A 12152-nucleotide genomic window follows, 5' to 3' on the forward strand; every position below is an offset into this window, starting at 1 on the left:
TGTGCTGGGCTGCGTCTCAAGGTAGCTGATATGGCCTGATTATTTTACCCTCTAAAACAGTGGTCCCCAACCTCAGTTCAGTTCAGTTCAGTTCAGTCGCTCAGCTGTGTCTGACTCTTTGTGACCCCATGGACTGCAGCACGCCAGGCCTCCCTGTCCATCACCAACTCCCCGAGTTTGCTCAAACTCATGTCCATTGAGTTGGTGATGCCATCCAACCATATCATCCTCTGTTGTCCCCTACTTACTGGAAGACAATTTTTCCCTGGACCCTGAGGGCAGGGGATGCGGGGGAAGATGATTCGGGTGGCAATTTGAGCAGCGGGGAGCGACATGTGAAACTGCTTGCTCCCCTGCTGTGTGGCATCATTCCTAACAGGCACCCAGACTGGTACTGGCCTGAGACCCGGGGGTTGGGGACCCCTGCTCTAGACCCAGATTGCTCCTGTTGGATTCCAGGGAGGCAGAAGGTGCTGGTCTGGGCTGAAACCAAATAGATCTCAGCTCTCCCCCTGACTGGCCATGTGACCTCAGGCAGGTTGCTGCCCCTGACTTGGTCATCCCTTCCGGCACTGCGAAGGGACCAGCTGGCCATTTTCCAAGGCCCCCACTGGGACTGGACCCCTCCTGCCACATGCGGAGCAGGACCCCCGCCCCCACTACACTCTGTTAACCCATTACAGTCACACAGGCGGGAGGCGCCCTCCACGTGAAACATCAGGCTTTGATGCTCCCTTGGAGAGAAGGCTTCAGGGGTCACCTGGGCCTCTGTGGCACCTTCTCCCCAACCTGGACTGGGGCTGTGCATCAGCTCAGCCTTCCCTTAAATACCACACGCTTTCCTGTGCGTCTTGACCCTGGAGCCTGTTGAGCACCCACCACCAGGCCAGCTTCAGGGCGAGCGATCGTGTAATTGGGCCTCCCGGCCCTCAGGGCACACACTTGACCCTGCTCCGCAGTAGCTACCTGGAAGCGCCTCATGTTTTTTTGAAGGAGAGCCCGCTATTTGGCCCCTGTGAGTCCTGCCAAGGGTCTTGTGGCCCAAAGGCCCAAGCCTGAGCAGCCCTGGCTCAGGCCCCGCCCCCGTGCTCCTGTGAGGGAGGTGGGCTGGGGGCGGCATGGGGCAGGGATGGAAGCTTCCCAGGTGCTCCCTTTCCAGTGCCCATCCACCTTGCAGACCATCAGAAATTAGGAGTAGAATCCTCTGTCCACGGGAACATCAAAGCCTGATGTTTCACGTGGAGGGAGCCTCCCGCCCAGGGCACTTGCTGTGGGTGAACAGAGGGTGCCCAGCAGCGAGGGGTTCCCTGGTGGCTTAGACAGTAAAGCGTCTGCCTGCAATGCAGGAGACTCGGGTTCTATCCCTGGGTCAGGAAGATCCCCTGGAGAAGGAAATGGCAACCCACTCCAGTACTCTTGCCTGGAAAATTCCATGGATGGAGGAGCCTGGTAGGCTATAGTCCACGGGGGTCGCAAGAATCGGACTTGATTGAGCGACTTCACTTTCACTTTCAGCAGCGAGGGGGCCCTGGGCTTTTCAAGTCAGGACAGTGTCAGAGTCTGGGTCACATTCGGTGACGTTTGGCTTCCCTGGGGCCCAAGGATCAGAGCTGTCACAGGGCCACCTGTCACAGGTCAGTGTGAGTATCAGGCTATGAAATGCCAACCAGAACAGCCTTCTAGAGTTTAGTCCAGAGTTTAGTCCTGGCTCTCCTCCCTGGGCTTCCCTTGTAGCTCAGTTGGGAAAGAATCTGTCCGCAATGCAGGAGACCTGGGCTCGATTCCTGGGTCAGGAAGATCCCCTAGAGAAGGAAATGGCAACCCACTCTAGTATTCTTGCCTGGAAAATCTCATGGACAGAGGAGCCTGGCGGGCTACAGTCCATGGGGTCACAAGAGTCAGACATGACTTAGCGACTAGACCACCACCACTCCTACCTGGAATGGAGCGACTGAGAGCAACTTCTGGCCTCAGTTTGCTCATCTGCACAGTGGGCATAAACTCATCATCTGCAGGGGTGGGGGCCGAGGGAATGCGATGACTGCTCCAGGAGGCCTGTGAGAGCCCCCAGTGATGTGCTGTGTCTGAAGAGGACTACGGAGGCGAGCCCTGTGCTGGCACAGAGGAGCACTCAGGGAAAGCCGGTCACGTGGAGGGAAGGCAGGGAAGGATGGACGCTGTGAGCTCCAGCGATGCACCTGGACTCGAGGTTGCCAGGCTCAGGCCCTGCGGTGAGGCAGGGCCACGGCTGGGAGGGCGGGCGGGGGACGATGAGGCAGGAATGTCAAGGGGAAGGCGGCACTGGCCGGAGCTCAGGAAGGAGCGGTAAGTAAGCAGTGCCCGGAGGATTAGGAAACGCAGGAGGAAACGAGAGGCGTGGAGGGCCCTTCGCAAGTCAGATGGGAAGAAAGATTAGATGCTGAATCAATAGAAGAGGCTCCAGCAGGGTCAAAGGTGCTGCTGGGGAATGCGGTGACTTCAGGGTCAGGCTGGAGGACTGGGGTGCAACCACCCAGGGAGCTGGGGAGCAGGGCAGCTGGTACCTGCCTGGTGCCTACTCACGAGTGCTCCAGACCCTCAAACTAGGTTCCACACTTGCCAGCTCTGTGGCCAGACCTCCCAGATCCTGGGGTCCTGCCTGCTGGAGGCTCCTGGCGAGGGGAAAGTACAGCGGGTGAGGAGAGGTCTGGAGGGACAGAAGCAGACCCCCATGCCCACCCCGCTTTATTCCTCCCCAGGGAGCCCAGCCACCTGTCCCGGCCTTCCCGATGCCCCCTGAAGCTTTTGTCCCAGGCAGCAGGCTCCTCTGGACCACGGGGGACTGTGCTGTGTCTCCAGGGACCCAGGAAGGCAGCTGTTTGGCCCCCACATCCTTGGCGGTGGTGTGGCTTTGAGTCCACCTACTCCCCAGAGCAAGGAGACAGTGGCAGTCCTCAGTCATTGAGTGTGGGTAGAGGGGGCCAGGAGCCCACACCTGCTACCGGGAGCTTTCTAAGCATCTTCCTCCAACTTCAACTCCACACTAGGTTGGGCCAGAGCCATGAACCCAGCACTTCGGGGCTTCGTGGGCACCTTGGGAAGTGTTTCTCAAAGAGGGTTCCAAGGAACACTGGCTCCATAAGATGTTCCAGGTAAAGAATTTCTGAGGTCAGATTAGATTGAGAAACTGCTTGCTCTCTCCGGTTGGAGGCACATAGGAAAGGCTCTGACCCAGTCCTCGGGAAGACTTTGCCTCATTCTGTTACCCCCTAGTCTCTGATCCTACTGACATCCCGTGGAAGTGGAATTGGCTTCGGGAAGTGGAGGCCATGTGTATCCGAGCTCTCTCCACACTAAATGGGTGTCTGCAGAGCTGTGTGCTTCATTTCCTCGGGGGGATTGTGTCTGGAGGGTGGGTCAGGTGCCGCCCTCACCCCCTGCCCAGATGGTGCTTCCTTCCCCTATGGGGGTGGGGGTGGGGGTTGGGTGGGTGGAAGGGGCCGTCCAGAACCATCCATGCTGGGGAGAGGGGCAGGGAGAGTAGATGAATGTCTGCTCCTGTGGGTGGAGACCCCTTTCTGCCTCCATGGACCGAGGGAAAATGGCCAGGCCACCGAGAGTAGTGAACTCGGTCCTGATCAGGTGCTGGGGTCCCATGCAGTCACAGAAAAACATCAGTGGAGTCTCTCCTTGGGCTGCTGGCCCCTGGAGAGGCTGGGGACAGGGGTCCCCCCATCCTGCCCAGGAACGGAGAAAAGACAGGAGGGTAGAGAGGACCCCAGGGCCCAGCAGTGCTGGCTCTATGCAGAGGAGGCCTGGAAATGAGATGCCAGGGCAGAGGGGCTTCCCAGACCTCAGGCTCAAAGCTGGACCACCCGGGCTGACCAGAGACCAGCATGGAACCAGTGAGTGCAGAGGGTCAGTGCGTGGGGGCAGGGAGAGACTTGGAGAGATCAGAGCCAGGGAACCAGTCAGCTGCAAGGGATTGGGAAGGGAATTTCAGGCCCCCGGTCAGACCAAGGGGGATGCCCTGAGTGCACAGAGGGCCAGTGTGGGCATGAAGAAGGACCCCCCAATCCCCCATCCGCCCCCTGCCCCAGCCAGGCTCACCTCCAGTCCCAGCATCTGAACTTCCAGTGGAGCAGCTGGCAGAGGCTCTGCTGTCCAGCCTTGGTGGGCTGGAAGCCCCTTCCCAACCCATGGGGGGCCAGCCCGGAGCCCAGCAAACACCTCATGAGCTCTGTGGCTAGGCGGTTGCGAGGGTCTTGGGTGGGCTCCTTGTGCTGAGCACCGCAATGGCAGATGCCAAGCCTCAGGAGGAGCCGGGACCCCAGGCCTGGGCCACGGGGGGACCCTGCCATTGGGGCCTGGGAACTCTGGGACTCAGGCTGCGAATGGCCCCGAAGATTGACAAGGGGCAGGGCCTGCCCTCTGGCTCCCGGGGGACGGGATTGACGGTTGATCAGTCGGGGGCAGGCGGCCCCGGGCTGGGTGTGCTGGGAACAGTGAGCCCCTGGCTCCCACCTCGCCCCTCCTGCTCCTCCCAGGCCTGGTCGCTCAGTTTGGAGGGAAGGGCTGGGGCACCACAGTGACCCCAGGAAGATGGCCGCATTGCGGCAGGAGGTCAGCCCCAGGCATCCACCTGCCGGGGCTGGGACGAACACAGAAGGGGATGGGGGAGCCTTGGAACGGACCGTGTCTCCCTCAGGCTTCCCAGGGCCTCCGGCTCCCACTGCTGGACTTTCCACTGCCCATCCCCCAACCTGCTCTGGGGCATGTGCGGCTCATGGTGGCCTACACCCCCCAGTCCTCCCACAGGCCCCTCCCTGCCAGGCCCAGGACACCCCAGACTCCAGTCCCAGAAAAATTCCCATGTTCCTAACCCACACTGTCTTCCATACAGGCTCAAGACAGAGATGGGAAGGTGGTCCCAGAGGAGGGGTTGATCTTGGCCCAGCACACGTCCAAGGGGACACCTCTGTCCAGGTGAGAGTGTTGATGTTCAGTCGCTCAGTTGGTCCGATTGTTTGAGACCCCATGGACTGCAGCACAGCAGGCCTCCCTGTCCATCACCATCTCCCAGAGTGTGCTCAAACTCATGTCCATCAAGTCGGTGATGCCATCCTACCATCTCATCCTGTCATCCCCTTCTCCTCCTGCCTTCAATCTTCTAGCATCAGGGTCTTTTCCTATGAGTCAGCTCTTTGCATCAAATGGCCAAAGTATTGGCGCTTCAGCTTCAGCATCAGTCCTTCCAGTGAATATTCAGGGTTGGTTTCTTTTAGGATTGACTGGTTTGATCTCCTTGCAGTCCAAGGGACTTTCAAGAGTCTTCTCCAACACCACAGTTCAAAAGCATCAGTTCTTCAGTGCTCAGCCTTCTTTATGGTCCAACTCTCACATCTGTACACGACTACTGGGAAAATCATAGCTTTGACTAGACAGAGCTTTGTTGGCAAAATAATGTCTCTGCTTTTTAATATGCTCTCTAGGTTTGTCATGACTTTTCTTCCAAGGAGTAAGCGTCTTTTAATTTCATGGCTGCAGCCATCATCTGCTGTGATTTTGGAGCCCAAGAAAATAAAGTCTAACTCAATGAAACTATGAGGCAAGATAGGAGCCCAGATAAACCAAGGATCTTTTCTCCTCCAGCCGCCTTTGCAGTGTGAGCTGCCGGAACTTGGTTTTCTTGGCCTGAATCTCAATTTGCTGAAGCTGGACGAGCCCTGGAGATGGTCCTGGCCAGTGCGTCTGGAGACCCCTCACCTGTGAGCAGTAGCAGCGGGAACTACGAGGGGGCCTCTAGGCCAGTACCTGCCTGGGTTTTCACTCCTGTCCTGTTGCCCACTGTGATAGAATCCCCAAGATGCGCAGGGCCTTCCAGGATACATCAGGTGAGTGTCAAGGCTGGCGATGTGTCTCCAGCCCAGGGCTCTCCCTCCAGCTTCTCCGGTTGGGAGGGAAAGTGGCTGCTGACTCGCCTCTGCCTGCAACGGGGCTGTTGGCACAGTAGAGGGGACACTGGCAGCATCTGGACCACAGGGCTGAGCCTCATCTTGGGCTGGGTGCCGGGTGTTTGAGAAAGTCTCTTGTGCAACTAGAGTTCGGTCAGCAGGGACCCATCCATCGCCTCACTCACCTAACTTTAAACCCATCTCTCTGTCCAGACTTCTGTCTTTCATTCCAGTCATCCAGACACACATCCACCATCCATTGGCTCATCCATCCATTCATTGCTTATTTATCCATCTATTCATCCATCTCTTGGCCCACTCATGCACAGGTTTATCCATCCATCCATTCATCCATTCAACCATCTATACATCCCTCTGTCTTCCCACCCTACTTATAAATGTGGCAGTCATCTATCCAACCCTGTATCCATCTATCTAGCTGTCCCACTGTCCATCCACCTGATTCCTCGATCCAGTCGGATATCCATGAACAGATAATGCCGCACAAAGTCGCCATATTGGCCACAAAACACAGAGTGACGTCATTTCTTGGACTGTATGACTCTCCCCACTCAGGTGAAAACGCTGAGGCGCCAGGGTCACATATATATTGGAAACTATTCTCAGTCAGACAGACGTTGGTTCAAACCCTAAGTCCATTGTCTCGTTAGCCGTGTGGTCTTGGGTCAGTCACTTGTCTCTCCGAGCCTCCGTTTTCTTCCTGTGTAAAACAAGAATATGAACTTTGAGATTGTTCTGGAAATTAAAGAAAAACATGTAAGATATTCTGTGCATAGCAGGTTTTTTTCTTGAATGTTGTTATTCAGTTGCTCAGTCGTTTCAGACTCTTTGCTACCCCATGGACTGCAGTACACTAAGCTTCCCTGTCCTTCACCATCTCCCAGAGCTTGCTCAAACTCACGTCCATTAAGTTGGTGATGCTCTCCAACCATCTCATCCTCTGTCGCCCCTCAATCTTTCCCAGCATCAAGGTCTTTCCCAATGAGTTGGCTCTTCACATCAGGTGGCCAAAGTATTGGAGCTTCAGCTTTAGCAACAGTCCTTCCAATGAGTATTCAGAGTTGATTTCTAAACATTCGTTTCTCAGAGTTCTGGAGGCTGGGAAGCCCAAGATCACGGCGCTGGCGTCCAGCGTCTGGTGAGACCCTCCTGGATTTGTAGGCCATCATCCTATTGTGTCCTCACAAGGTGGACAGCAGAGAGTGCAGCATGTTGTAGGTTCTTAATAAGAGTTTGTGTCCTGGAGGAATGACCATCGCATCCAGGGCTGTGCCCAGGTCTTGTTCCTCTAGTCTCCCAACTCTTTGCCATCCTGTTCAGATGGCCATCTGTCTACCCAGTGAAGCTGAGTGGTGCCAACGGCAGGCAGGACTTTGGAGCCGTTGGGGGCCATCAGGTGACTGCCACCTTGGTGTGACCTGGGCCTGTCCTGCAGCTTCCTGCCAGGGGAGCCCTGCCTCTCCTGGCCCAGGCTGACCGCTGCAACCCCAGCAGGCAGCTGAAGGTGTGTGGCCCGCACTCCTAGGACGTAGCTTCCCCCTGTCCCCTGCCGACGTGCCCCCACCCCAGTCCAGTGGCCAGGCATGGATGTGCAGCAGCAATCGAGCCAAAGGCCTCTGAGCTCATCTCTGCCCGCCCTACCAGGCAGGCCCGTGCCTTCCCCATGGAAGGTAAACACAGGAGTCTAGTTACGCAGTAACACGGCCAGTCTGCGTGGCAGTGTAGGTGGCTTACGTAGTGGCAGCGTGGTGCTTGGCAGCCCCCGGGCACCGCAGGAGAGGGAGGCCTCCTGCATGACAAGACTTGTACCCTGGGGCCGGCTCCTGGGGGTTGCTGGTTTGGCCCAGGAGCCCTGGATGGCCCCAGTGGCAGGGGTGTCAGGCCCAGTGCTTCACCTGCCTGCAGGCTCCCTCCTCCCTGCGTAGCCCCTCCAGAGGCACACACATGCCTACGGGCTCGCCAGTGTCCAGCGGGCATCGCCACAGGCTCTCATGGGTCCTCCACTGTCCCCACTCTATGGACAGGGCTGCTGACCCTCAGGGAGGAGAGATGCTTGTTCAAGACAAGGGTTGGTCTGACTCAGCCATGCTGTAGCGCTGAGGCCCCTGCTCTGGGCTGCCTATGCTTGGCCTGGCCAGGCTTGGCTTGCTTGTCCCTGGGGTCTTCTCCAGCTCCCACCCTGGGAGCTCTGAGGCTGGCAGCCTCTGAGTCAAGTGAGGCAACCAGGCTATGAGGGACCCATCTTTCCCCCACCTCCCCTTGATATCACGGCTCTGCACCAGAGGTGCATCTGCTCTTTCCTCCTCTGCTTGGGGACCCCCTGGGTGCCCTGCCCAAGCCCACTCAGGCTGCTCTTCTGAGAACCCAGGTCTCCATGGCAAGGCTCCTGAGGCTCTGTGGACCTCAGACTCTTCTTCTGCCAAAGGGGAGAGCGATCCCGGAAATCGCTTGGCAGATTAGGCAAGAAAACATTATGAAGCTCCTTCCATGTCCCTCACGCGCAGAAAGGGTCCCGCACATAGAAGTGATAAGGTCACACTGCAGATGGACCCCGATGCATCTCAGAAGCTGACACTTTCGAGGGCAGCGGGTGTCCCCGCTTCTGTCTGGATCCCCTCCTGATGCAGGCCCAGTCCTGAGGAAGAGAAAAACCACTAGGGACTGAGGGGTGGATAGATGGATGGAAAATGGAAAGAGTAAACGGACACAAGACTTAATGGGAGGGAGGGAGAGGAGAGACAGAGAGAAAGCAGAGGTGGGAGGTGGTTAATCCCGCAGGCCTGGAGTCAGCCGGCGCAGAGCCCAGCTCTGTGACTGGCTGCAGACGGCACCTGTATGCGTCTCATTTCTATCTTTTTCACCTAGAAAAGGGCCTGTAACTGTGCCCACCCCGGAGCGCTGTTGCAAAGATGAAACAAAACGATGAGATCATGCAGGGATCTATCTTAGTGTGAGAACGCCCCTGGAAAGGGACGCTTCCTCTCGGACATCGTGGCTCCAGTTCCCAGCGGGGCAGGTACCTGCACAGCCGTTCCTGTGCTGGGTGTGACCCGCCTTCTCCCACCTCGGATAAAAATCCCCTGGATCAGTGCCTCTCCCAGGTATGTCCCGATTATGTAATCTCCGCGGGGCAACTACGCACCGGCGGCTCTTCCCTGACTCCTGTTTACTCTTTGGCTCAGGGAAGAGCTTCATTCAGAAGAAATTGCTATTGTTTCTCAGCCTTCCCATGGGAAAGTGGCGCTGGGGAGGAGCTCTGCGAGCTGGCACGGGAGGAGGGGGTGGTGGCAGGGGAGGAGGAGAGAAGGAAGCAGGCCCTGGCACAGCCTGGGGCTTTCTTGATACGCACACAGGGCTTACCGTTTACTTTGTCTCTTTAAAAACAAACGTCTCAAAGGATTTTTTGCATGACCTGGTTTTCTGATAAACCTGGAAAATGGTTAAGAAAAAGGCAGACCCTTATCTCACCCACTTCCCTAGTCATGACCTTTTATTCACTTCTTACCATGTTTTGTGGATTTATCATTCATTCATGAGTACATGCATGCATCCATCCACGCTTCCACCCACCCATACATCATCCATCCATCCATCATCCGTCATCCATCATCCATCCGTCATCCATCCTTGCATCCATCCATCCATCTGTCATCCATTATCCATCCATTCATCATTCATCTACCCATCCATCCATCTCTTCTTCAACCTCACAGGTTTGAGTTAGTGGGAGAAATACTGGACTTGAGTCTTGTGACCTGGTTTCCAATCTCAGCACAGCCATAGTGTTGAAGCAGAGTGCTCTGTGCAGAAAGCCAAGTTTGAACGTGATGCCTACCCAGGTCTGGGTCTCACATCTGTCATTTCTACTCCTGTCCTTGGCCAAACCCTTCGCCTCTGTGAGCTTCAGCTTCCTCATCTACGGAACAGAGCAATAATGGTACTTGTCTCCCTATTTTGCAGGCACGATAAGAAAGTATGCATGGGTTTTCCTGGAATCATGTGAGCCTTCCGCAGGAGGTACTCGCGTCCTGTGATTTGGGCAGGGGCTGCCAAGATGGGGCAAGAGCTGGCCCTGGTCCTTGGGGCTTCCTGGGCAGTGGAGCAGAAAGGGACGCAGCCAGCATTAGTGGGGCGGAAATGGAGGAGAATGGAAGAGGCCAGGACAAGCGAGGCGTGGTGGGGAAGGGTCCTGATGACCGTGGTGGCTAAGGAAGGGTTTTGAGCAGGGTGGAACATGATTGGATTAGTGTTTTGGAAGGACGCTCTTGGCTGCTGCATGGAGAATGGATTAGAAAGGGTCCCACAGGGACAGAAACCAGCCAGGAGACTGGCGGCAGCCTGGAGCAGACTGGGAGACTAAAGGATGGGTGGGGGGAGGGATGCGGTTAGAAAACTTCACAGGTGTTTTTTTCCTAAACGTGGGGGGACTTCCCCAGTGGTCCAAAGGTAAATTCTACCTTCCAATGCAGAAGACATGGGTTCGATTCCTGCTCAGGGAACTAAGATCCCACGTGCTGCAGAGCCACGAAGCCCACACATCACAACAGAGAAGCCAGCGTGCTGCAGCTGCTGAGCCCATGCTCCACAACCACAGAAGCCTGAGCACCACCGTGACGAGCCCGTGTGCTGCAACAAGGACCCAGCGCAGCCAATCATAAAAACGATCAATGTGAAAACTACCAGGCGCCAGAATTGACGACTTGGACCCCAGGTGACGTAGGTCATACCAGTTCCCTTGGTCATTGGGTGACACGGTACTCGTATCTTACCGTCTAATCCCGTGTCCCTGGTAGACATTGCTAATCAATTACAGCTCTTCTTTTCTTAGAGCCTAACACCATGCTGCCCCAAATAGTAGCCACCAGCCACCGTTTAAAGATGGCTATCATCACGCACGTGTGTGCCTATTTGTGTTCATGACTCTGCGACCTCATGGACTGCAGCCCGCCAGGCTCCTCTGTCTGTGAGATTTCCCAGGCAAGAATACTGGAATGGGTTGCCATTTCCTTCTGCAGGGGATCTTCCTGACCCAGGGATTGAACCCGCATCTCCCGCATTGCAAGTGGATTGTTCTTTGACCACTGAGCCACCTGGGAAGTCCTGGTAGACACTGCTAATCAGCTGTAGCTCTCCTTCTCCTAGGGCCCCAAACCATGTTGCCCCAAGTGGTAGCCACCAGCCACCATTCAAACATGGCTATTTAAATCTAAATTCAATCAAGTGAAATCAAATGAATGATTCTATTGCTGAAAGGCAGTAGTCACATCTCAAGAGCTCAATTCCTCCACGGGGCTAGCAACTCCCTGTTGGCCAGAGCAGACACAGAACATTTCTGTCATCGCAGACATCCTCTTGGACTCTGCTGGCCTCAGTCAGGCTACCATAGCCCGTCCCTCATCGCTGGGAAGGACAGCAAACACTCACCTTCTTGGGCCAAGAAGGCGTGAGTTCTGCCAAACCTCACACTTGCCTGGGGTCACATCTCGCTGCAGCTTCTGTTTCCATCCGCATTTTACATACAGCAAGGTCATACATGAAAAAGCAAGGTCCTTCTGGGCTGACCCTTTTCAAGTTCACTTTCTGGTTGTCTCTTAAAGAAAAAAAAAAAAAACAAACAAACCCAGTAAAACCCTTGCATGCAGCCACACACGTAACCAGTGAGTGTCGTTTCTGCCCTGAGTTCACCTCATTCTCCAGCCTCCAGAGACCGGGTCCTTCTGTATTGCGTCTATTTTTAGTGCCTCTAGGTGAATGTCATTGCCGCCAGGGGCTGACATTTCATACTCTGGGAACCTTGACCCGCTGCTTTTCCGGTTGTGAGCTGAACCTGCTTTTTCATGCCCCAGAAGGAAAGAACAATGATCATTAATAATCAGCATCTTCTGGAAAATCGGAAACGGGGCCTCCGTGATCCGAGACTGCCCTTAACCCCAGCTGTGCTGCTGGCTGCAGCCACCACAGGGCTGACCTATCGACGGCGCCACGGCTGCCAGGGTTATGCCCTGGGGCCACCAGCCACGCCAGAGCAGGGACAGTGGGCTGGCCACATCACCTGGGGGAGGAGGAGGCTGAGGCCGAGTGATACAGACTTGGTGGAGAAAGCATTTCCAACCGTGTAGAGACCAGCGGTGGCCCACCCGCGGAGACCAGCACGGGGAACACCCGCTCAGGGCAAGGCGGGGCGGGGGCAGGCAGGAG

General features: G+C 56.1%; 1 long non-coding RNA gene across 1 annotated transcript; it reads right to left on the reverse strand.

Annotated features, from left to right (window-relative positions):
• Positions 1 to 4079: 4079 nt before the first annotated feature.
• Positions 4080 to 11899, reverse strand: LOC133241578 (uncharacterized). The gene is made up of 3 exons (XR_009734636.1): positions 11640 to 11899; positions 11379 to 11544; positions 4080 to 6654 (listed from the first exon to the last, which is right to left on the reverse strand). It is a non-coding gene; the product is annotated as an uncharacterized LOC133241578 (long non-coding RNA).
• Between the last annotated feature and the right edge of the window lie 253 nt (positions 11900 to 12152).

The sequence above is a fragment of the Bos javanicus genome, chromosome 29 (genome assembly GCF_032452875.1).
Source record: "Bos javanicus breed banteng chromosome 29, ARS-OSU_banteng_1.0, whole genome shotgun sequence".
In the NCBI taxonomy this organism is placed as follows: Eukaryota; Metazoa; Chordata; class Mammalia; order Artiodactyla; family Bovidae; genus Bos; species Bos javanicus.